General features: G+C 42.4%; 1 long non-coding RNA gene across 1 annotated transcript in view; it reads right to left on the bottom strand.

Annotated features, from left to right (window-relative positions):
- Positions 1-27,037, bottom strand: part of LOC141203882 (uncharacterized) — a 314,099-nt gene that overhangs the window by 281,760 nt on the left and 5,302 nt on the right. The window lies entirely within an intron of this gene.

Genomic DNA, 27,037 nt, shown 5'->3' on the forward strand with positions numbered 1-27,037 from the left:
AAGAGCTTGCAGAAGGTGAAATTCAACCTCTTAGCTTTCTCATGGCTAGGAGGAAATGGTCTTTTACTTGTCCACATCTGAGGGACCAAGGGCTGGCTGTTGTGCTTACACGGGGTTGATAAGGGTGTCCCCGGCAAACTGCCGGTCTGTGAGGAAGATGCAGGCGGACATGTTAGGTTGCCTTGATCCAAAGGTGGTGCTATCGATGTCGGACAGCGCTCAACACAAGCTGGTGTTACCACCTCCAAAGAAAATGATGACCTGCCAATCACGCTGGCTGTTGCGGGTAAAGAGGTGGCAGGTCTGCGTCCCAAAACAGGTGTGACTGCTGTCCCCCCAGTCACAGAGGATGAAGAGGCCACGGATGCACAAGATGTGGCAGACGGTGGTTGGCCCGGCTGGCTAGGCCGCATTGTAGCACAGTGAGTTTCCCACTGCAACTTATGCTTCATGTCCATGTGTCGGTTCATGCATGAAGTACTCAAGCTATGTATTTTTTGGCCTCTACTTAGCTTTTGCTGACAAATGTTACAGATAACACGAGTTGGGTCATCTTTATCGATCTGAAAAAATGCCCAGGCTATGCAAGGCTTAGCACCTATGCGACCTGAAGAGCCACCACGACTTGTGGTGAGAGGCAGAGTTGTGTTTGAGGATGCAGTTGTTGACGTGCTTCCAGTACTACGTCTCTGTCCAGGAAGGCGCAACCTGACCTCGTCGTCACTAGCATTCTCCTCCACCTCCTCTGCTGACCTCATCTCTTGGCTGACTGTGGGTTGACAGTAAGTGGGATCTCCAACCTCATCATCATCACCCTGTGTGTTATCACACCCGTCGTCCTCAGAGCCAACCTGTTCCTGCCCTGACAAAAAACTAAAGTTGTCGCTCCAATCAGGTATTTGAGTCTCATCATCGTCTTTCTCATTGTCTCCACCAACAGGAGTTACAGTTTGGGAATGAGGGTCTACATTATGGTCAGAACCTTCTGCGTCTGGTCCTGGATCTGACTCATAAAGATTCTGGGCATCAGTGCAGATCATTTCCTCGTCTGGATTCACAGAAGCGCTGGAGCCGACCTCTGATTCTCAGGCTATAGTATGAGTAAACAGCTCTGCAGACTCAACCATCTGTTCTACCCCATACTCAGATGGGCAGCTGGAGATTTGGGAGCTGTGAGGAAGCAAGTGCGATTGGGGTGACACCTCTGAGGACTGGAGTATTTGTGATGTTGAAGTTGATGTGGAGGAGAGCCCACTTAAAGGAGCACTTGATATCCGTTGAAGCACCTGCTGTTTTTATGCCTCATCTGGAATTTGTAGCGATTGGCGTGGCTGTAAGAAAGGGATCTTATCACATTGTCCGCTAAAAGAAGTAGACATTTTAGTTTGGCTGGAAGATGGTCTTTCTTCTGCAGATGTTACTGTTGCTTTAACACCTACCCCACGGACACAACCTTTTTTCCCCTTCCCAACACGCCTATTCCCCTTTCCACCAGCAGCAGGCCTTTTTCCACTCATTTTGGTGGTTAACTAATTCACAACTCTGGAGTTGTTTGCACAAAAAAACAATGGATGGGAACTGAGCAGAGCTGAGTGGCCAAACTGTGGTATTAGGCCAAAACTATTGGCTGGGTTAGATGCAGAAAAAAATTATATTCAATTTGCAACCTGATGGAGGTCAGTATAGATGGACTAATAGACCAAGTCCCACACACTGCTAGAAGCCCAAATATTTTTTCAGAGCTAGATGCAGATAAAAATTATTTTTAATTTGCAACCTGATGGAGGTCAGTATAGATGGACTAATAGAGAAAGTCCCACACACTGCTAGAAGGCCAAATATTTTTTCAGAGCTAGATGCAGATAAAAATTATTTTTAATTTGCAACCTGATGGAGGTCAGTATAGATGGACTAATAGACAAAGTCCCACACACTGCTAGAAGCCCAAATATTTTTTCAGAGCTAGATGCAGAAAAAAATTATATTCAATTTGCAACCTGATGGAGGTCAGTATAGATGGACTAATAGAACAAGTCCCACACACTGCTAGAAGCCCAAATATTTTTTCAGAGCTAGATGCAGATAAAAATTATTTTTAATTTGCAGCCTGATGGAGGTCAGTATAGATGGACTAATAGAGAAAGTCCCACACACTGCTAGAAGGCCAAATATTTTTTCAGAGCTAGATGCAGACAAAAAATTATTTTTAATTTGCAACCTGAAGGAGGTCAGTATAGATGGACTAATAGACCAAGTCCAACACACTGCTAGAAGCCCAAATATTTTTTCAGAGCTAGATGCAGAAAAAAATTATATTCAATTTGCATCCTGATGGAGGTCAGTATAGATGGACTAATAGAACAAGTCCCACACACTGCTAGAAGCCCAAATATTTTTTCAGAGCTAGATGCAGAAAAAAATTATATTTAATTTGCAACCTGATGGAGGTCAGTATAGATGGACTAATAGACCAAGTCCCACACACTGCTAGAAGCCGAAATATTTTTTCAGAGCTAGATGCAGAAAAAAATTATATTCAATTTGCAACCTGATGGAGGTCAGTATAGATTGACTAATAGAACAAGTCCCACACACTGCTAGAACCCCAAATATTTTTTCAGAGCTAGATGCAGATAAAAATTATTTTTAATTTGCAACCTGATGGAGGTCAGTATAGATGGACTAATAGACCAAGTCCCACACACTGCTTGAAGCCCAAATATTTTTTCAGAGCTAGACGCAGATAAAAATTATTTTTAATTTGCAACCTGATGGAGGTCAGTATAGATGGACTAATAGAACAAGTCCCACACACTGCTAGAAGCCCAAATATTTTTTCAGAGCTAGATGCAGAAAAAAATTATATTCAATTTGCAACCTGATGGAGGTCAGTATAGATGGACTAATAGAACAAGACCCACACACTGCTAGAAGCACAAATATTTTTTCAGAGCTAGATGCAGATACAAATTATTTTTAATTTGCAACCTGGTGGAGGTCAGTATAGATGGACTAATAGAACAAGTCCCACACACTGCTAGAAGCCCAAACATTTTTTCAGAGCTAGATGCAGAAAAAAATTATATTCAATTTGCAACCAGATGGAGGTCAGTGTAGATGGACTAATAGAACAAGTCCCACACACTGCTAGAAGCCCAAATATTTTTTCAGAGCTAGATGCAGATAAAAATTATTTTTAATTTGCAACCTGATGGAGGTCAGTATAGATGGACTAATAGAACAAGTCCCACACACTGCTAGAAGCCCAAATAGTTTTTCAGAGCTAGATGCAGAAAAAAATTATATTCAATTTGCAACCTGATGGAGGTCAGTATAGATGGACTAATAGAATGATGGTATGCCCAAAAGGTTTTACTTCACTAAGGTGCAGTAAAAAAATTGGTATTCTATACACAGTTGGTGTAGCTTGCAACACAGATAGGCTACTCCACTGACTAACACACTCTGCAATAGGCCAAAAAGGATTTGCTTTGCTAGATTTAGCCAAATGCTGTGAAAAAAACTTGCACAGCACTGGCACAGACCTGCCTGGCAAAAACTGATAGGAACTGATGTAACTTAGTCCTGAAAAGGACTGCAATTACAATTAGTCTTTACTCCCAACCTATCTATTTAAGAGCACAGACCTGCCTGATAAAAGTCGTAGGAAATGCTGTAACCTAGTCCTTAAAAGGACTGCAATCACAACTCTTCCCTACTCCCAAGCTATCTGTAGATTTGTGCGAAAATTGGCTTGAAATTAACAAGGTATAGCGCACACAGCAACAGCGGTGCCGTCTAACACGCAGCTGTAGCAGTGAGAAAATGGTGGCGACGGGGAAAATGGCAGGGTCTTATAGGGCAAGGACATGTGACATACACTGCCAATGACACATGCCCTTGCTTGTGTGAAAAAAAGCACTTCGCTCCGTGTGTGCGCTGCTGATAGGCTGACAGATTGCACCTCCCCACTGTAAATGCGGGAAAGAGAAAAAAAAAATGGAGATCTTCATTATTCCTGCAGAGATCCATCCCCTGCCCCTCCCCCTGCCCCGCTGTACAGTCATGGCCAAAAGTTTTGAGAATGACACCAAAATTATATTTTCACATGATCTGCTGGCCTCTGGTTTTTATTAGTGTTTGTCTGATGTTCATATCACATACAGAAATATAATTGCAATCATATTATGAGTACCAATAGGTTATATTGACAATTAGAATGAGTTAATGCAGCAAGTCAATATTTGCAGTGTTGCCCCTTCTTCTTCAAGACCTCTGTAATTCTCCCTGGCATGCTCTCAATCAACTTTTGGACCAAATCCTGACTGATAGCAGTCCATTCTTGCATAATCAATGCTTGCATTTTGCCAGAATTTGTTGGTTTTTGTTTGTCCACCCGTCTCTTGATGATTGACCACAAGTTCTCAATGGGATTAAGATCTGGGGAGTTTCCAGGCCATGGACCCAAAATCTCTATGTTTTGTTCCATGAGCCATTTAGTTATCACCTTTGCTTTATGGCAAGGTGCTCCATCATGCTGGAAAAGGCATTGTTGAGCGCCAAACTGCTCTTGGACGGTTGGGAGAAGTTGCTCTTGGAGGACATTCTGGTACCATTCTTTATTCATGGCTGTGTTTTTAGGCAAGACTGTGAGTGAGCCGATTCCCTTGGCTGAGAAGCAACCCCACACATGAATGGTTTCAGGATGCTTTACAGTTGGCATGAGACAAGACTGGTGGTAGCGCTCACCTCTTCTTCTCCGAATAAGCTGTTTTCCAAATGTCCCAAACAATCGAAAAGGGGATTCATCAGAGAAAATGACTTTGCCCCAGTCCTCAGCAGTCCACCCCTGTACCTTTTGCAGAGTATCAGTCGGTCCCTGATGTTTTTTCTGGAGAGAAGTGGCTTCTTTGCTGCCCTCCTTGAAACCAGCCCTTGCTCAAAGAGTCTCCGCCTCACAGTGCGTGCAGAAGCACTCACACCAGCCTGCTGCCATTCCTGAGCAAGCTCGGCACTGCTGGTAGTCCGATCCCGCAGCTGAAACAGTTTTAAGATACGGTCCTGGCGCTTGCTGGTCTATCTTGGGCGCCCTGGAGCCTTTTTGACAACAATGGAAGCTATCTCCTTGAAGTTCTTCATGATGCGATAGATTGTTGACTGAGGTGCAATCTTTGTAGCTGCGATACTCTTCCCTGTTAGGCCATTTTTGTGCAGTGCAATGATGGCTGCACGTGTTTCTTTAGAGATAACCATGGTTAACTGAAGAGAAACAATGATACCAAGAACCAGCCTCCTTTTAAGGTGTCCAGTGATGTCATTCTTACTTAATCATGACTGATTGATCGCCAGCCCTGTCCTCATCAACACCCACACCTGTGTTAATGGATCAATCACTAAAACGATGTTAGCTGCTCCTTTTAAGGCAGGACTGCAATGATGTTGAAATGTGCTTTGGGGGTTAAAGTTCATTTTCTGGGCAAATATTGACTTTGCAAGTACAGTAATTGCTGTTAAGCTGATCACTCTTTGACATTCAGGAGTATATGCAAATTGCCATTACAAAAAATGAAGCAGTAAACTTTGGAAAAATTAGTATTTGTTTCATTCTCAATACTTTTGGCCATGACTGTACACTCAAACTGCGTATTAACATTAATTTTCATCATTACTGAGAAAAAATCCAGTTATGATTTTGGTGCACGAACAGTTATCGAACATAACCTCGAACAGCCGAATTTTTTTCGCGTTCGCCGAACGGCTCGAACACCGCCCAAAACAGCTCGAATTTGAGATTGGCGAACAGTTCGAGTCGAACAACGCTCATCTCTAATCGGCGAGTTCAGAATCACCCGATCTGTCAAAATATAAAAAGAATTAATCAGATCGGTAATGAGGAAAAAAAACAAAAATGTAGAATTTTGTTTGCTGCAACATTGCAATAAAATGAAATAACGGGTGATAAATACATCGTATCTACCCCAAAATGGCATCAATAAAAACGTCGGCTCAACGCGCAAGAAATAAGCCATCACCCGACCCCAGATCCCAAAAAAGGAGATTAAATGGGTCTTGGAAAATGGCTCCTTTATTTTCTTTTTTACAAACTATGGAATTTTTTTTCACCACTTAAATAAAAAAGAACCTATACATGTTTGGTGTCTACAAACTCGTAATGACACGGAGAATCATAATGGCAGGTCACTTTTAGCATTAAGTGAATATGTTAAAAAAAACAATTGTTGAATTGCACTTTTTTTGCAATTTCACCACACTTGGAATTTTTTTCCCATTTTCCAGCACACAATATGGTAAAATCAATGGTGTCGTTCAAAAGTACAACTTGTCCGCGAGAAACAAGCCCTCACACGGCCATATTGACTGAAAAAAAAAAAGTTATGGCTCTGGGTAGAAGGGGATCAAAAAATGAAAATGCAAAAACAAAAAATCCCAAGATGGTAAAGAGGTTAAATGAGCAATGTATATATGTGATTTGTTTTTTGAAATCTATGTCTTAATCCACAGTTTTTAATATACCGTATTTTACAGACCATAAGGTTTTAGAGGAGGAAAATAGAAAAAAAATGTGAAAAAAAAAATGTCATGCCGCATTGTTATGGGGAAGGGTCTCCTGCTGGCACTGTTTATGGCCCCCACACGCCGATGTCAGCTGGCGGAATATTCACTGCTCCCCATGCCCGGGGGTGTGTAGAAAGTTTTAAGAAAATTATACAAACAACCTTTTCACCTATCTAAATTAGTGCCCTTATGGGAAAATCCTAGATTTATTCAGGGTAAACAGAACAAGCTTTGTAAGCAATGGAACCAGAAAGGGATTTATTAAATGTTAATGAAGGAAGGCTGCTCACCTGGCAGGAATTCTCAGGGATGTATGATATGGGAGATCATCAATGTCTACAGTACCACCAAACAGTTACTTTCCACAGCTCTATGGTGAGAAATTTCAGGAAGGTGGAAAGGAGGGGTGATTTTGACATATTGATGTGGTCTAGCTCATGGGTAAATTCCCTATCCACAATATACCAAAGGATTAGGAGACAAATTCTGCACACTGCGGTACCTGATTCATTTATCCATTGGAGTCTAGCGCTAAATGACACTTAGATAGATGGTAAACTTTTGACGGGCTTGGATAAAGTAAAAATAGCAATGAACAATGGAGAGAAATGCAGTACAAACTGATTCATAATGCCATTTATGCTTTCAATTTTTCCTACAAAGACGCTTCATCACATTATTTATGAAAATGCCCAAAATGTAACCTAAAACCAATTTGTTTGATAGCATCAGGCGATGCCCTTCCACCCAAATGGTGTGGGAAGAGACCCTTCTCTATTTAGATAATGTTTGGAAAATTAAAGTACCACAGTCTCCTCGGGCATGTTTATTTCATCATATTGTAACAGAACATCGGGAGGATGGGGACAGAGTTCTGTCTATACAGATAATACATGTCGTTCTTTTGGTGGTTAAAAAATGTCCACTTAGATATTGGTTGAAGAAAGAGACACCTCAATTATCTGAAATAATGAAAACTCTGAAAACCTTATTAGTTTATGACAAACTTGAGTCAGAAAGACAAAAAGAAAAGTCGACGACAGCATTTTTTCACAAACTGAGATCTTTTAATGAATATAGCAATACACAATCTGATATGTCACAGCTGATGAAAGTATTCTGACACACATCCTGGTATCATACGGAGGAACATAGGGGGACAACAGGATTACTTAAAGTCTAATGGATTCACTTATTTTTACATCTATTCATATAAGGATTTTGGACAAGTATTTTTTTTTTTGTTTTGCATGCGGAGTTAAAAATTTAATCTGTTAAAATTGTGAAAAAAAATGATTGGATGGATTTCACACTTATTTATAAAGATGTGGTCTGTGTTGGTAAATGTCATGGAGATTCTAGGATTATAACCTGATTTGTTTGTCTATTTTGTCTCATTAAATAAAGTTTGTTTAAAAAAAAAAAAGATGAGAACACTAGATTCCATCATGACATCATAATTAACCATCACTACTTACAGAAGTGTTTACACCCATATAGTCACTTTGACATTCCGGTGTCATTGCTGTCAGTGAGAAGCTGCATAGCTAATCATATACTGATTGCGCTTGGATTTACTTTGGATTTACTTGAAATGTCTGAAATTCCTTCAGACAGACTTCAGGTGTTAGCACTGCTCCAGGGGATTCTTACTACTTACGCCCCTGACATTGTGCTACCACTACCCGATGGCGTCCTCAGCTTCACTTACCGGCTGGTTATGAAGCTTGTGAGAGACTGCCTGACCAAATACCACAAAGGTCGTATTAGCTCAGAATATCTTGAGCATTTACAGCAAAACATCTGGACACTCGTACAGCAGGTAAATAGCAGGCAATCTGCACAAATCTTATAATAATAATAATAATAATAGAATATGATAAGGGATTACAAGTTTAAGTTTAACTTGTTCCAAATACTAAGATAAGAATAGCTGGGGACCAAAAATAGGGCATACAGGCTACATGACAAGGGAAATTGAGGTATCTAAAGGGTTAATTGAAATAGGGACAGGAAGGTTGTTACCGTGGGGTGAATGGGATTGGTTAACCTTGTAAGGACCAGGAAATTTAACATTTTTTTGCTGTCATTTTTTTCATCACTTTCTTTTAAGAGCCATAACTTTCTTATTTTTCTGTTGGCGTTTGTGAGAAGAGTTGTAGTTTTGAGTGGCTCCATTCTTTTTACCATAAAATATACAGTAGTTTTTTGGGGGTTTTGTTTTTACGCCGTTTGTTATGCAGTAAAAATGACCTGGAAAAATGATTTTCCACGTCAGTTCGATTAAGGCGATACCGAATATGCAAAGAAAATTCAGAATATTGCAAAAACATTTTTTTGCTTTGTGTCGCTAAATTCTGAGACCCGTAACATTTCTTATTTTTCTGTTGATGGGGCCCAGTGAAGACTTGTTTTTTTACGCTGTAAGAAATGGAGGAAAGGAAGGAGGATTTAAAAGGCGGTACTTGATAAATAGAGGGTTTGGGGAGATGTGATTTTTAATTGTCACAGGCCGATTTACACAAGTCGTAAGCAGTCATGTGTCTTACTTACATGCCCTAGGTGTGGAGGGTGGACGTGGAGATATAAAGGGAACCTGTCGCCTAAAATAATGCTATTAATCTGCACCTTAATCTGCAGGTTAACAGCGTTCTGACACCATGGAGCCGCCACACTGAAATAAACTGTATCCCCCCTGGCAGCCTCACTCTTTCAGTCATATCGGTGGCGCCGGCAGGCTTTCAGTCTCCGTTCTCTGCATAGTGAGCGGCGGCTGTAACCGCACCCGGCACTGACTGACAGCTGGTGCTAATATGGCAGCACAGTGTCAGAATGCTAATAACCTGTATATCAACTCCATATCTGCAGGTTAATAGCATTACTTTACATGACAGGTTCCCTTTAGAGGTTTACAAATGACCGGATCCCTCGTCAGCTGTCATGTAGCATTTGTAGTGGCGATATCAGGAGTAACACGGCGATATAAATGGCGTCCTCCATTCTGCACTTTCTCTCATGATTTTCCTTTCTTGTTTATTTCCATCTCTATAGGCTGAAGAAAAATCCCATAGTGGAGAATTGGCCTTTATTAAACAACTGGCCCAGAATGTCCTGCTTGTACTGGAGTATCCGGCCTACTCCCTGGAGAACCTGGTAAGGAGCCATCGTCTTCTATATCTCATGTCCTTGTTGTCTGATCCTCTCCAGATTACCGTCATATAGCAGAAGCTCAGATTTATGGTGGTAGAGGCCTCCCTGTCCGCTCCAGGCAGACACAGGACATTTTATGACCGCCTGTCTCTGCGGCTCCATCATCTGTGAGGACAGTCTGATGTTCATTCAGTTGTTTAATGTTGTTGAAAAAAAAGCAGATCACAGACATGGCACAAAACTAAAGTCATTTCCAATGGCAACTTTAGGGCTTTAAGATACACTAAAAGAAATCAAGATTAAAAATGTGGTACTCAGTAAGGGTAATTTTTTTCATACCAAGTAGAGGAAAAAAAAATTATGGAATCACTAAATTATGAAGAAAAAATTATGGAATCACCCTGTAAATTTTCATTTCCAATACTAACACCTGCATCAAATTAGATCTGCTAGTTAGTCTGCATCTAAAAAGGAGTGATCACACCTTGGAGAGCTGTTGCACTAAGTGGACTGACATGACTCATGGCTCCAACACGAGAGATGTCAATTGAAACAAATATGGAATCACTCAATTCTGAGGAAAAATTATGGAATCATGAAAAACAAACACACAAAAGAACACTCCAATACATCACTAGTATTTTGTTGCACCACTTCTGGCTTTAATAACAGCTTGCAGTCTCTGAGGCATGGACTTAATGAGTGATAAACAGTACTCTTCATCAATCTGGCTCCAACTTTCTCTGATTGCTGTTGCCAGATCAGCTTTGCAGGTTGGAGCTTTGTCATGCACCATTTTCTTCAACTTCCACCAAAGATTTTCAATTGGATTCAGATCCGGACTATTTGCAGGCCATGACATTGACCTTATGTGTCTTCTTTCAAGGAATATTTTCACAGTTTTTGCTCTATGGCAGGATGCATTATCATCTTGAAAAATGATGTCATCATCCCCAAACATCGTTTCAATTGATGGGATAAGAAGACTGTCCAAAATATCAATGTAAACTTGGGCATTTATTGAAGATGTAATGACAGCCATCTCCCCAATGCCTTTACCTGACATGCAGCCTCATATCATCAATGACTGTGGAAATTTGCATGTTCTCTTCATGCAGTCATCTTTATAAATCTCATTGGAACGGCACCAAACAAAAGTTCCAGCATCATCACCTTGCCCAATGCAGATTCGCGATTCATCACTGAATATGACTTTGATCCAGTCATCCACAGTCCACAATTGCTTTTCCTTAGCCCATTGTAACCTTGTTTCTTTTTGTGCTTAGGTGTTAATGATGGCTTATGTTTAGCTTTTCTGTATGTAAATCCCATTTCCTTTAGGCGGTTTCTTACAGTTTGGTCACAGACATTGACTCCAGTTTCCTCCAATTCATTCCTCATTTGTTTTGTTGTGCATTTCCTGTTTTGAAGACATATTGGATTAAGTTTCCGGTCTTGACGCTTTGATGTCTTCCTTGGTCTACCAGTATATTTGCCTTTAACAACCTTCCCATGTTGTTTCTATTTGGTCCATATTTTAGACACAGCTGACTGTGAAAAACCAACATCTTTTGCAACATTGTGTGATGATTTACCTTCCTTTAAGAGTTTGATAATCCTCTAATTTGTTTCAATTGACATCTCTCGTGTTGGAGCCATGAGTCATGTCAGTCCACTTGGCGCAACAGCTCTCCAAGGTGTGATCACTCCTTTTTAGATGCAGACTAACTAGCAGATCTAATTTGATGCAGGTGTTAGTTTTGGAAATGAAAATTTACAGGGTGATTCCATAATTTTTTCTTCAGAATTTAGTGATTCCATAATTATTTTCCCTCTGCTTGGTCTAAAAAAAATTACCCTTACTGAGTACCACATTTTTAATATTGCTTTCTTTTAGTGTTTCTTAAAGCCCTAAAGTTGCCATTGGAAATTACTTTAGTTTTGTGCCATGTCTGTGATCTGCTTTTTTTTCAACATTAAACAACTAAATGAACATCCTCCGAGCCCGGTGATTCCATCATTTTTGCCAGGGGTTGTATATTAATGTGGATTTACTGGGGGGAGCGGCGTTGTACAGTTCGTCCAATACTGAAATTATCCAGGAAATCCAATGTTTAGTCCTTCCTGTCTATTGTATGTGGTAATGTAGTATTTGTGAAATGTTATATTAATTGTATATATTATATCAATCAGGAAACATCTGAAGGCGACTCCAAAGAGGGGCAAAACGGAAATATTGCTGACCCTGATATCAGTCAGCCGGGGCCGAACCCTGATCTGATGGAAGGTAAGACGGTCATCTAATATTCTACATACAAATATCAAGTTATAGAGAAAGGCAGAGAACATGGAGATTTACTCTTCATCCAATGTATGAGGTCGCTGGCGGCTCATGAGCCCCCATGGACTATAATGGAGGGGGTCACAAATGTACAAAGAGGCTCATTGGTCCCCAATCATGTAATTGTTGAGGATTCGGTCAGATCCTGAGCAATGACAGGTTCATAATACAGTATATATATATACATATGCCATAAATATATACAGTGTGTGCAGAATATCCTTATATCTAGTATATTCCATGTACAGGGGTCTTATCATTTCCATTATTATATGGATGTGTTATATAAGTGGTGATATAGACTAATACATGTCGTCTCTTCATTATTTTATCATTATTATAGGAATAACTGTGCCGGCAAATACTGATGGTGGAACATCTGAGCCACCAGAAATCATCCAGGAATCAGCCAGTGTAAGTATCATGGGACGTCTGTATATCATCAGATGACGGGTGGGAATTACACATCCCATATGACAATGGGATATCTCTGCTCTTATGTAGATCAGACCTATTATGTGTGACGGTGGTGTTATTATTCTGTCTCCTCCGTGTGATGTCCCTTATCCTCCCCTGCAGTACAATGATTTATGTGTATGGGGAATATCCCCTTATAATATAATAGTGTCTGTGGGGGGTCCGGCTTTTATCACGTCCTCTACTTCGGTTGCAGTGTAATCAGGGGGGATATAATATAGACGGGAGATGTTCCTGCATCTGGAGCTTTTATCCTCCTGCAGCTTCGTTGTCTTAATGTCATTTCTTATTCCTTTTTAGGCCTTGATCGGATCAGTGAACCCGGGGAGAAATCCTTGTAAGGACGACTTTAATCCTATCAAACTGATCAGCTGTGGAGGATTTGGGTGAGCTTTACTTTGGTATAATATTCATTTCTCAGGGCTCCTTATGACGATGCCTATGTCTCTACGTCCTGCCCGTGCAATGCTACCATAGAGAAATTATGGTTCCACATCACTGTCCACATCTAATTGTCTCTCTTCAGGTCAGTTAGGATGTGACGTGGATGAGGACTTTCCATAGGTGATCATTTATGGAGTGTTATTTTATGGATTTCTAGTGATGGCCGCACATCTAGTATTAACCATTAGTACAGGAGATCACTTGATCAGGTCTATGGATGGACTGTTAGTAAGAATTCATAATAAATCATGGATTTTCTTCCTCCTCAGATCCGTCCACCTAGTTCGCCATACAGACACAAACAAGATATGTGCTATGAAGAAAATGGACAAGCAGAACCTGAAAAAGCCAAAGACCCTTAAATGGGCCTTTCAGGAGAGGGACATCTCTACATTCGCTGATTGTCCCTTTGTGGCCTCCATGTTCTGCTCCTTTCCTACTAAACTTCATCTGTGTATGGTCATGGAGTATGCACCAGGTAGGACACATCCATTGTATTTATATCCAGCCCACGTCTGCCTAATCCTAGCACCTTATATATAACCTGAACATGTCCACATGGACGGTTACATGTCCACACCGCATTTACTATAATGTTACTAAGATGCCTTGTGTGTCCTCACTGAGCATGGCGGCAATATCTGCTATGGAGGAAAGGAAGATTTCTCTGTATTTGAACAGTTTTTATAGATGAGAACTTTCACAGAGAAATAAATGAGAGGCTTGTAGATGAGGCCTGGCTCTGTCTCTATGTACAGGGTTCCTCTGCAGTATACGCTCTACATTACACAGTGTATCTCTATATATACCATCCTGTCCCAATATCTCCGCTTGTTTCACATTCACACTCATCATGTGTAATTTACTCTGTAACAGACCCTCACCTGTCATATTTGCTTTTTCCTGTAGGAGGAGACTGTGGCAATCTTCTACAGCACAGGGGTCCTTTACCTATCACCTTGGCCCGTCTGTACATTGCAGAAACAGTCCTTGCTGTGGAATATCTGCACAGCTATGGTGTGGTGCACAGAGACCTGAAGCCTGTAAAGTAAGTGACCCTTGAGGTATAATAAAGGGGATGAAAGTTAGTTTGTTATACAGTCTATGGGTTATTACTTGGGGCTGACACCATCTTTTCTTTTACAGCATCCTGATAACATCAACAGGACATATTAAAGTGACCGATTTTGGAGTTTCGAAACTTGGCCTCATGAGACCAACATCAAACATCTATAAGGCTCCAACTAAGGACATCACCGAAGAGTTCTGTGATAAAGAGGTCGGCTTTACTTACAGGATCTTCTACTTTACATATCTCATCTCTTTCTCCTTCTCTGATCATTTCTCATCACATTTCCACTGATGTTATTTGTCGTATGTATTGATCATCATCTCATTCTTCTGTTGTTTTCCAGACTGCTGGCACGTCTAGTTACATGGCCCCAGAAGTTATCCTACAGAAAGGCTATGGAAGACCTGTTGACTGGTGGTCAGTAGGCATCATCCTATATGAATTTCTCTTTGGATATACACCATTTTATAGGGCTTCCCAAAAGGAGAAATTACGCAGTATCCTCAGTGGTAAGTAAAATAATCTGACTGCTTGTCATGTCGCTGTTATTTGGTTTGATTGGTTCCTTGGTTTAGCTTCTAGCTTTTTTAAGGAAAATGCTTTTTTTATGTAAATAAATGAAGAGGTTTTATTTCCTGTAATATTTTCTTTTTATATCACAGATGACATTGTTTGGAGATGTAATTACTTTCCTCCACCAAATGCTCGAGGCATCATCACTCAGCTACTCAGAAAAAATCCAGAACAAAGACTTGGGACAGGTAATATGATAATAGTATTAATAATGACTTATTACACCTCTGGACAAATGAAGGTGTCCATGAGGATGAGCACTGAAGGTCTCTACCAACGTGTCCATTCCCCATTCTTCATGCTCTAATGTTCAGTACATTTTCTTCATGTTGGCTCTTTTAAATCTCCAGTTCAGATTAACATAAACTGTATAGATACGGAGTAGTTTCTCTGACAATAACTGTATCGATTTCTTTCTTGTCTTCCTTTTTCAGGAGGGGCACACGAGATCAAAATTCATCCATTTCTGCGTGCCTTAAACTTTAACAACCTTCTAAGTCAGAAGCCTCTGTTCGTTCCTGATCTAAAATCAGATGAGGACACCCGCTACTTTAGCAGTAAGTAAAATGAGACGTTATCAGCAGAAAACTGCTGAGTGCCTTTTCTTTCATTATGTGTGACAATCAGTTCCCATCATAATGAGTAATAACATGGTGACTGTCTGACCGGCTCTTATACTAATAATTTCTCATAACACTTTTACTTTTCAGATCGCTCTGTGCGTTATAAATTTAGGAATTCAGATGATGGGGACACAAGTGAGGACAATGACTGTCCAGAAATCAAAAACTTTGAATCATCTTCTCAAAGGTTTTCCAAAGTAAGTATGTCTAAAGCATGTAGGTCAAAAAAATGAATAAAACCTATAATTAGAAAAAAAGTTTAAAAATATATCTATTTATATTTTATATTTCTTTGTGTTTTTTAGCTATATACCACCAGTACCAAGATGGTGACCATTGAAGAACCTATGTCACCTCCAGAGTGTACCCCTGAGAACAGCAAAAAACACCCAGACTGGTGAGTAGATTATTATTATTATGAGATTTAGCTCTGATATATGCTCAGACACGAGTAACACAAATCTAAATCCAGCATCCACCACCCCATGATAACTGATTGCTGTTCATCTGGCTTGTGATTACACAGCAATATCAGTTGATCGTTGCAACCAGCCATTCATTCCCAGCTCTTTATAGGCCAATATTACTAGTTAGACTCCATTCTTGCTGGTAGAATGGGGTCCTGAGCAGAGTATCCCTTTCATGATGTCCCAAATGGCCTTGCAGACAAGTGTTCTTCCTTTTTGTATTGTTTTCACTTGTAATTTACTTGACTTTCTTCTACCAAACAGGCAGAAAGAATCTCCCCCTTCCAAAACTGATGATGGTGACAATCAGTGTGTCACTGCTAAAAAGTGTGAGTCATCCTCGCCCTCATTGTCAGGTATGTACAGATTTATAGACCACCCCATTATAGACTATGATACAAAAGTGTAATGTGAATCTGCACATGAAGGCTCAGATAATGACTTACTTTATTCCCGCTGCCCCTCAGTATTCAATTTTTTGCTTTGGTAAAATCCACCATACGGTTCCAGAGTTATTGGCAGTTTTATTTAGTGCTAATTTTTATGTTCTTTACAAGGGGGTGGTGCTTACAGGATTATCTGGAGGGGGGTGTCTTCAGCCTCTTCTTCAGTATTATAGTGTGGTAAAGACCATAAAAATGACCACTAAATAAAAAGGCCCCTGTCTGTGGAACTGTAAGGCGATGTGCTCACAATGCGTTTTTAATCATTTCCGCAGCGGCAATTCCACCGCAGAAACGCTTAAAAAACGCTTGGTAGAAGGTCTGCCATGTTCCCCAATGATAATCCGCATCTGCTGTGCACATGCTGCGGAAATTTCCGCTGCGGATTATCATTGCGCAAAAATCCGCAGCACTACCAATTATTTTGCAGAAGTGCTGCGTTTTCACCGCCATTGACTTGCATTGGAACGCATGGAATCCGCATCACTGCATCTGTACATGCGGAATCCATTTGTTTCAATGTGCGGATGGTACTCGGGTCTGGAGAAGAGGAGACTCTCCTCCGGACCCCCCCTACCATAGAACCTGTAAAAAAAAAGAATAAAATAAAAAATAAATATTATACTTACCTTCTGATGGCCTCCGGTTCCTTGTCTCGGCTTGCCGGCAGATCGCGGTAGACTAAAGGACCTGCGCTGACGTCATTTAGTCATGTGACGGGTCATGCGACCAATGATGTCGGCAGGTCCTTAAATCTACCGCGAGCTGCCGGCAAGCCAAGACAAGGACTCCGGGGGCCATCAGAAGGCAAGTATATTTTTTATTTTTTACCATTCTTTCGGTCACACTATATAAATCCATGCCGGTTGCATGGATTTATATAGTGTGACCAGGTTGTCAAGCACTTTCCAAGTGATACTAAAATCGCTTGGAAAGCGCTTGACAACCCGCATGCGAAATCGCATGATCAAAACGCTTCACATCCGCATGTCCCTGGCAGGAAAAACGCATGTACAATCCGCATGTACAATCCGCATGTACAATCCGCATGTACAATCCGCATGCGTTTTTTGTGCCAGGGAGATGCAGAAACGCTCAGGAAAATATCCGGAGCATTTCTGCATCGTGGGCACATAGCCTAAGGGGGATTTTAATAAAAACCAAAAACAGAGTCCTCAGGGGAGCAGGGGGAATAAAGTAAGAGTGAATTCTGGACACTTAAGACCTGGTGATGAGTCTTCTTTAAACTTACGCTTAAGTGTTATCTGACGGATTATATAAAAACACTTTGGCTTGCTGAAGTAATGTCATGTTAATAAGGGAGACACCACACGGCCGCACACAGAAAAGCTACAAGTGCATATTAACCAGTTTGAGTAACTCTATAAACATATAAAATTAATCTTTGAGGAGTTTATAATCAACATCTTTTTCTGACTTTTTATTAGAACCTCCAGTTCAGGAGAGAAAGAAATCTGCACTAAATCTGAGAAAACAGCAAAGAACAGATAAAGTGGAAGAGGGGGAAAGTAGTAGGCGAGGTAAGTGTGAGGATAATCTCCATGTTGTATGATGTCAGTGAGATAAGTCATGTGGAGCAGATGTCATCTGTCAGTGGTGGGATTGTCACATGTATGATGGCTGACAATGATCCCGCACCTCTGTATGGAGAAGATTCCTCTACCGGCCTCCCACAGAGACACCACAGTAGTGTCCTCTAATATGGAGTCCCATTACTTACTTCGGTTTTGCATCTTTTTTATAGGTTCTATCTTCCGCCGGATGATATCATCCTGCCGGCGTGGATTGTCCAGGGCTGCTCGCACTATCAGACAAAGCTGCATTTTTGCCCACTGTCACCAGGGCACCAGAAACATCTCAAGGGCAGAAAACCCTCACATCTAGTGCCCTGAAGAAAGTACAGCACATCCACCATCAATGCTGTACCTGCATGGAAAGAGTTGTACCATCTACTGTACCTGCGGCCGTCTGACCAGCAAGAAATATCTGCAAAAGTCAAAGGCCTCCAAGAACATCTTTTCAACCTTCCATGTAATTGTTAATTAAAAAAAAAAAAATTAAAATTGATTAATGTCCTTTTGAATTTAATTGAATATTACTGACATTTATGGCATATCAATGCTATACATGTTATATCTGTCCAATGGTTTGGACACCAAACAGAAGATTAAACAAGACTGAAACATACAGTTTGCACAGCAAGTTGTTTTTACATTGCAGTGTATGTTCAATTTAATTTTTATTGACTGCTTTTCATAAGGGAACCAGGAGGAAACCACCTGAAATAGACATTGTGTGCACAAGAAGTGGCAATCAAGCTAGGGGGAAACATGCCCTGATCCACTGATTTTACAAGAACTCAGATACTTTTACCTTAGTAGCGCTCTCTTTCAGATTCAGGCACAAGAACAAGTTGGATTCTGTGCTGTGCATCCTGGGGGTCCCAGCAGTCACAATGCACCAAAATCGTAGCTAAGACTTCAAGCACAGGGGAGGCGAAACATCCGAGTGGGTCACTAACCGATATTACCACTATTTGGTGACCATATAGTGGTAGATAACAGCACATATTAAGACTATAGATGAGTGAGCACTAAACTGCTCAGATGCTTGTTACTCGAACCGAACAATTCCTAATGCTCGTGTGCTCATTTCAAGTAACAAGTATAATGGAAGTCAATGAGAAATCCGAGCATTTTTCTGGAAGACCCTACAAGGAGGTCTGGGGGCCAGTGAAAATGTTCAAATGGATGGAAAAAGTGCTGAATGGAAGGAGAACAGCATGGGGAAGACCCCTGGAGACATCTCTGACTCCCAGATCGCTGCTGAGAACAATGGTGTGACACTTTTTCTCCACTTTAAGGACTGATAATAAAACATTCCCAATCAATGAGAAATTGCATTTTACAGGAACAAAAATGTTAAAAGGGTTGCCCAGTACTTTAGATTACCCCCACAATGTATCCCCCCTGGGCCCCTAAGGATTTTTGTAATTACCTTACGTTGCAGATAATGCCTGTGAGTGGCGCTATCACTGGCCGCTCACAGGCATCACGTGACCCCCGGCTGCAGCCGGCTCTGATATCCGCTGATGTCACGACAAGTGCTGGCAGCAGCCGGGGGTCTCTCTCTTCCACATTCCACGGTGAATGTCAGGCTGTAGGTGGGGTTACCCCCTGCATCCACCTCGCGCTCTCCCTCTTCCCATTCATTGGGAACGCACGAGGTGAATGCTGGGTGTGACGCGGGGGGTGATCGCGCCCACAATCCAGCTGTCACGCCTCACTTGTCGTGACGTCAGCGCGGGGTCACGTGATGCCTGAGAGCGGCGCTATCCTTGGCTGCAACGTAAGCTAATTACAAAAATCCTTAGGGGCCCCGTGGGGATACATTGGGGGGAGGGGGGTAATCTAAAGTACTGGACAACTTCTTTAAGAATCATTTTTTTCCTGTATAATGACTTAAACCAAAATTTTATTTTTTATTAACAAATAGGTAATTTCAGTGTAATTTATAAAGGAAGAAAGAACTGCCAAAAATTAGGGATTCTGATACATCCTGTATTAGAATAAAGAAGGGTCTCATACACATTCTGGTCAATTTGACATATAGTAGTACTTCTAGACTCATAAAGGCTATGCACTAAGTGCAAAATGCAAGTAGTTTCATGCTTTGACTACACCCCACAATTTTTTGGCATCTGTTGGCTTTGCCTCAGAAACAGCATTTTTGATGTCACCCCACAAGTGTTCTATCGGATTAAGATACGGGTGTAGCATCGGCGTCTCTGCCTCCTGCCCGGCAGAGACTCCGTCCCCCTTACCGCCGTGGTTCTGCTCTGGCGTCTTCTGGCCTCCCTGCAGCTGCTGCTGGTGCACGCAGCTTCCCCGGCTCTGTACTTAGGGCACGCACACGCTCCCTCCCTCTTAAAGGGGCCGCGCGCGCCGTCCTAAAAAGTCCCCGGCCAATGGCCGGAGGACTTCCCCTATAAAAGGCACCTCCTCCAATATGGAGGTGCCCGTGCAAGGTTGTAGCTTTGTGTGTTAAACTCTGCTTCAGCCCTCAGGTCCCGCTGCTAGCCTGACTACAAGTCCTGCCTGCCCACCAGCCTGACTACCAGCCCTGTCCGCCAGCTTGACTACCAGTCCTGTCCGCCAGCTTGACTACCAGTCCTGTCCGCCAGCCTGACTACCAGTCCTGTCCGCCAGCTTGTCTACTCTCCAACCAAACAGTCTGCCTACGGTCCAGTCCGCCAGTTTGTCTATGGGCTCAACCCGCCTGCTTGCCTGGAAGCATCTGCCTTTTACCTGCCGTGCCTACCTGTCTGCATGCCAGCCGTGCATGCCAGTGCCCACCTGTCAGCCTACCTGGAGGCTCCTGCTTGTTACCTGCCGTGCCTACGTGTCAGCCTACCTGGAGGCTCCTGCTTGTTACCTGTCGCGCCTGCCTGTCCATCTGCCCGGATCACCCGTCAGCCTGCCTGCCGTGCTCATCTGCTGTACCGGTCGGTCCCTGCCTTCTGACCCGTGGGAGTCACCTGCTCTCATACAAGGTTGGTACCCAGAGTAGCACCTGGTCCCTCTGCTCGGTCCTTCCCTGGTCACGGAGTCGATTGAACCGCCGTACGACCTTGGTCGGTCCGAGTTGATACCTAGTTACGCCTCTCTGGTCCCCCCTTGCACCGCAGCACAGAGGTTTCACCACCCGGATCCGTAACACCGGGGATTGGGCTGGTCACTCCATAACCTCTATTTTGTTGGACTGGAACCAAGATTTTGATCGTTTACTGGTGTGTTTAGGGTCGTTGTCTTGTTGAAACACCCATTTCAAGGGCATATCCTCTTCAGCGTAAGGCAATATGACCTCTTCAAGTATTTTAATATATGCAAACTGGTCCATAATCCCTGGTATGCGGTAAATAGGTCCGGCACCATAGTAAGAGAAACGTGCCCATATCATGATGCTTGCTCCACCATGCTTCACTGTCTTCAGAGTGTAATGTGGCTTGAATGCAGAGTTTAGGGGTCGTCTGACGAACTGTCTGAGCCCCTTGGACCCAAAAAGAACAATTTTACTTTCATCAGTCCACAAAATGTTTCTCCACTTCTCTTTAGGCTAGTTGATGTGTTCTTTGACAAATTGTATCCGCTTCAGTACATGTCTTTTTTTAACAGTGGGACTTTGCGGGGACTTCTTGCTAAGAGATTAGCTTCACACAGGCATCTTCTAACTGTGACAGTACTCACAGGTAACTTGAGACGGTCTTTGATCATCCTGGAGCTGATCATAGGCTGAACCTTTTCCATTCTGGATATTCTTCGATCCATTCGAATGGTAGTCTTCTGTTTTTTTTCCACGTCTCTCTGGTTTTGCTTTCCATTTTAAAGCATTGGAGATCATTTTAGCTGAACAGCCTATCATAGTCTGCACTTCTATATAAGTTTTACCCTTTCCAAACAACTTTTTAATCAAAGTACGCTGTTCTTCTGAACAATGTCTCGAATGACCCATATTTCTCAGGCTTTCAAGGAGAAATGCATGTACAACATGTGCTGGCTTCATCCTTAAATAAGGGCCACCTGATTCATACCTGTGTCTTCACAGAATGATTGACCTCACTATTGAACTCCACACTGCTATTATTTTGAACACACCCCCTAACAATTAATTATTCAAATATACAGACTCAAAAACATGCAGATCATGAATGCGGAGTCTGTTGGTTTTCTTAGAATCTACTGCACCAACTGGTAAATTGCTTGACATGTGGTAATATAATTTATAAATCATATATAGCAACTATAGTGGATTTAAAACTTAACTTTTACTATTAAGAATAAAAGATTTGGCAATCCTCAATACAAAACTGGCAATACACATAACAAATATGTTAAAAACTAGAAAATATGTCCATGTCCCTGTTTAGGATCATACTCTGACAATAGTCAAAAAGGTGGCAACAAGGCATCAGTGAATACCTATATAAATATATAACATGTTACAACAAAACCAGACAATAAAGTCTAGAAATTGTATACAGTAGGGCCAATGGATATAAGGAAAGATCTCACCAAATTCGCTGGTCTCCAAATTCCTCCAACAGGTCCTCATCCATAAAGGCCCAAATCATGGAGTCCAAGTGGTTGATTATCCCTGTCAGTCCCCATAATCTTGACTGACCCTCAAACCCCAAGACTCCCGCCCTTACAAGGGCAGTCAAGAGGTGACCCTGAAAACCTGGACAGCCCTGAACTGACCCTATGCGCCTCCCGACGCGTTTCTTCAAAAATCTTGAGTCATCAGGGGATTGGCACAAAAAACTGTAGAATACAGGGCTGGGAACTGGGCTGGGAACCCTCTATCTGGGTTGTAATTTTAGGCAATGGCAGATTCCATAGAGGCTGCCAGCAATTTATAGCATGTCTAAATCAGGGAGTGTGGACACCTGGAGAGTGGTGCCCCACCCCTTAGTTATGTAGATGTGTCGTAATTGGTAGATTCAAAAATAAACTAATCAAGTGGACCTATCCAAGACATTCTCGCCTTATTTGGGCAAATAGGATTACAAAACCACCCATATCTGTGACCCTGCAATAAACAGAGGGCACGCCCCTATAACCAGATTTAATATTATATCTCATGTTTGTGGACCGCCGGTTGGTTCCGGGATGTATGCGCCACTATGCTATTATGGAACGCTGTATGCGCTCCACAGGATTTCCGGGGGAGCCGCAAACTATGCTGTATGCGCTCCACAGTTTCCCTACTATATTTCTGGGGGAGCTGCAAACTTCGTTTCTGGTACGCCGGCACGTCACTTCCGGTACGCTGGAACGCACCCTGCGTGCCAAGTACAAGTAGATGGGGCGCACCATTAGCGACACGTATGCACGTCACTTCCGGTGCACTGGAGTGCAGAATACGTTTGAGGGTCAGTCAAGATTATAGGGACTGAAAGGGATAATCAACCCCTTGGACTCCATGATTTGGGCCTTTATGGATGAGGACCTGTTGGAGGAATTTGGAGACCAGCGAATTTGGTGAGATCTTTCCTTATATCCATTGGCCCTACTGTATACAATTTCTGGACTTTATTGTCTGGTTTTGTTGTAACAAGTTATATATTTATATAGGTATTCACTGATGCCTTGTTGCCACTTTTTTGACTATTGTCAGAGTATGATCCTATACAGGGACATGGGCACATTTTTTACTTTTTAACATATTTGTTATGTGTATTGTCAATTATGTATTGAGGATTGCCAAATCTTTCATTCTTGATAGTAAAAGTTAAGTTTTAAATCCCTATAGTTGGTATATACAGTTACTGTAGGTCCATATATATTGGGACAGAGACAACATTTTTCTAATTTTGGTTCTAGACATTACCACAATGAATTTAAAAAAAAAAAAATCAGATGCAGTTGAAGTTCAGACTTTCAGCTTTCATTTGAGGGTATCCACATTAAAATTGGATGAAGGGTTTAGGAGTTTCAGCTCCTTAACATGTGCCACCCTGTTTTTAAAGAGACCAAAAGTAATTGGACAATTGACTCCAAGGCTATTTCATGGACAGGTGTGAGCAATCCCTTCGTTATGTCATTCTCAATTAAGCAGATAAAAGGCTTGGAGTTGATTTGAGCTGTGGTGCTTGCATTTGGAAGGTTTTGATGTGAAGTAAACATGCGGTCAAAAGAGCTCTCCATGCAGGTGAAACAAGCCATCCTTAAGCTGCAAAAACAGAGAAAACCCATCCGAGAAATTGCTACAATATTAGGAGTGGCAAAATCTACAGTTTGGTACATCCTGAGAAAGAAAGAAAGCACTGGTGAACTCATCAATGCAAAAAGACCTGGGCGCCCACGGAAGACAACAGTGGTGGATGATAACAGAATAATCTCCATGGTGAAGAGAAACCCCTTCACAACAGCCAACCAAGTGAACAACACTCTCCAGGAGGTAGGCATATCAATATCCAAATCTACCATAAAGAGAAGACTGCATGAAAGTAAATACAGAGGGTTCACTGCACGGTGCAAGCCACTCATAAGAATCAAGAATAAAAAGGCTAGACTGGACTTTGCTAAAAAAAACATCTAAAAAAGCCAGCACAGTTCTGGAAGAACATTCTTTGGACAGATGAAACCAAGATCAACCTCTACCGCTCATGATCCAAAGCATACCACATCATCTGTAAAACACGGCGGAGGCAGTGTGATGGCTTGGGCATGCATGGCTGCCAGTGGCACTGGGTCACTAGTGTTTATTGATGATGTGACACAGGACAGAAGCAGACGAATGAATTGTGATGTATTCAGAGCCATACTGTGTGCTCAGATCCACCCAAATGCAGCCAAACTGATTGGTCGTCGTTTCATACTACAGATGGACAATGATCCAAAACATAAAGCCAAAGCAACCCAGGAGTTTATTAAAGCAAAGAAGTGGAATATTCTTGAATGGCCAAGTCAGTCACCTGATCTCAACCCAATTAAGCATGCATTTCACTTGTTAAAGACTAAACTTCAGACAGAAAGGCCCACAAACAAACAGCAACTGAAAACCACCGCAGTGAAGGCCAGGCAGAGCATCAAAAAGGAGGAAACACAGCGTCTGGTGATGTCCATGAGTTCAAGACTTCAGGCAGTCATTGCCAACAAAGGGTTTTCAACCAAGTACTAGAAATGAACATTTTATTTACAAATATTTAATCTGTCCAATTACTTTTGGTCCCTTTAAAAGCAGGGTGGCACATGTTAAGGAGCTGAAACTCCTAAACCCTTCATCCAATTTTAATGTGGATACCCTCAAATGAAAGCTGAAAGTCTGAACTTCAACTGCATCTGAATTGTTTTGTTTAAAATTCATTGTGGTAATATCTAGAACCAAAATTAGAAAAATATTGTCTCTGTCCAAATATATATGGACCTAACTGTATGATTTTCGAATTATGGACTTGGCAGGAGGGGCAACCCACACATATTGCCTCCCCTTGAATTTTGCTGTTAATGTTTAATATAATTTATACCAAAAACAGTGATCAATCTGGTTAGTCATATTGGACTGCTATTATTTTGAATACTACTGTACATACAGCGCCGGACTGGGGTGTCTGGGGCCCACCAGGGACATTGACTCCAGGGGCCCACCCGGGCCCACCCACCTTTCAGCTATTTGCAAATACCTGTTAGCCGTTATACCCATTATATTGTCGGCTCCTGCACATCACTGTGCGCTCACAAGAACTGCGATGTACAATTACTGTAGTTTGCATTAAAGGGTTATTATTGGTGAAAACAAGTTATCAGCGATGCACAGGTTGGGAAGGTGATCACTTATTTATTGGTGGAATCCGCACTGTCAGAAGATTGTGGCACTTTGAGTATTTGGTGACATTTTTACCTCTGTATTTATAAGACAAAAAACCAGGAGTGGAGCAATCAGAGGTAATGTTTTATGCATTTCTCACCCACTCCTGGTTTTGTCTTATAAATATGTGGCACCCCAGGGGTCTGGTTACCACAGTAATAGAAATATTACGTCTGAGAGCAAGTGGGAGGTTTCCTGGTCAGGAGCCCTTAAACATGCAACACCTCCGGCCCAGTCCTGGGAGGGGAAAATCTGCCCTTATAAACTGGGTCTGGGGCGGGGTTAGGGAGAACAAGCAGACACAGGGAAAGTAACAGCAAGGAGCTCTGTAGGAGCAGGAGCTGAAGACCAGGGGCTGGAGCTGAGCAGAGCTCGCCCTGGCAGAAGAATCTAAGTACCGGACACCGGAGTCCGAGGCTGTAAGGATCTCTAAGTCCAACAGCAGAACCCAGCCGGCAGGGGATTCCAGGTCCTCTGGCCATAGAAGTCCGGAGGCTCAGTCACAAGCAAGGGACCAGCACCGCCATCGAGGAGCGGAGGCTAACAGAAGGCCCCAAGTCACCAGCCATACGGGTGAGCACTAAATGGTACACTCAGGGACGTGGGCTATTATCACCCGCTTATAGCAAGGTAGCCAGGAAGAGTGCAGACAGACGGGGAGGCCTACAACTCCACCTGGCCACGGGAGCTCCTGCTTGCTCACAGACTGACCAGGCCTCTTATGCTAACCAGTACTCCCGGGAGGGTCTGCCTTATTATCATCAGTAAAGACCCTGAACTGCACTGCAAAGACTCTGAGTCGTTCCTGTTACGCTCGTGCACCATCACTCCCATCATCCACACTCATTGCCCTGAGGCTATACTCCTCCCGTGGGGAGTCATCCCATTCTCTGCTGTGCATACAACACCAGCCTCAGCGGTCTGCCTCGCAGCGGCGGTATACCCTGACCGCAATCCACGGGTGGCGTAGTCGGACAATTAACCTAAAACCTTACAAATAGACTGCCACTGGTTTGACCACCCTGAGCCACGGGACCGGGTCACCGCCACGGTGACTACAACCCCCAGCGTCCCACGAAAGGCCCAGTTCCGGGTTCCCCACGCGGCCCAGGGGGCGCGTCAACTTCAGAGGTGAAAATCTCACCAAATGCCAACTTGCTTTCTCTTGTGAACCTCTGTAACTGCATCTCTGCTGCTGTGTAATAGTCACAGGGCAGGGAGGAGTTAAACATCCAAGTATTTAATATCTATTGGAAATAAAGAGGTTTCCCCTTATTGATATCAGGTAAAACAAATGACCAACCACAATCCACTCTACCAAGATCAATATTACCAGATAGAAGGCAGAAATACCACCACACCGTGACCAGATCACATATTACCACCACATAGTGCCCAAATAATGCCACATACAATGCACAAATACCGCCACACCATGACCAAAGCACATAATACCACCATATAGTGATCAAATGCTACCA

This window comes from Phyllobates terribilis, unplaced genomic scaffold (genome assembly GCF_046119375.1).
Source record: "Phyllobates terribilis strain yellow unplaced genomic scaffold, ASM4611937v1 Scaffold_125__1_contigs__length_5108534, whole genome shotgun sequence".
NCBI lineage: Eukaryota > Metazoa > Chordata > Amphibia > Anura > Dendrobatidae > Phyllobates > Phyllobates terribilis.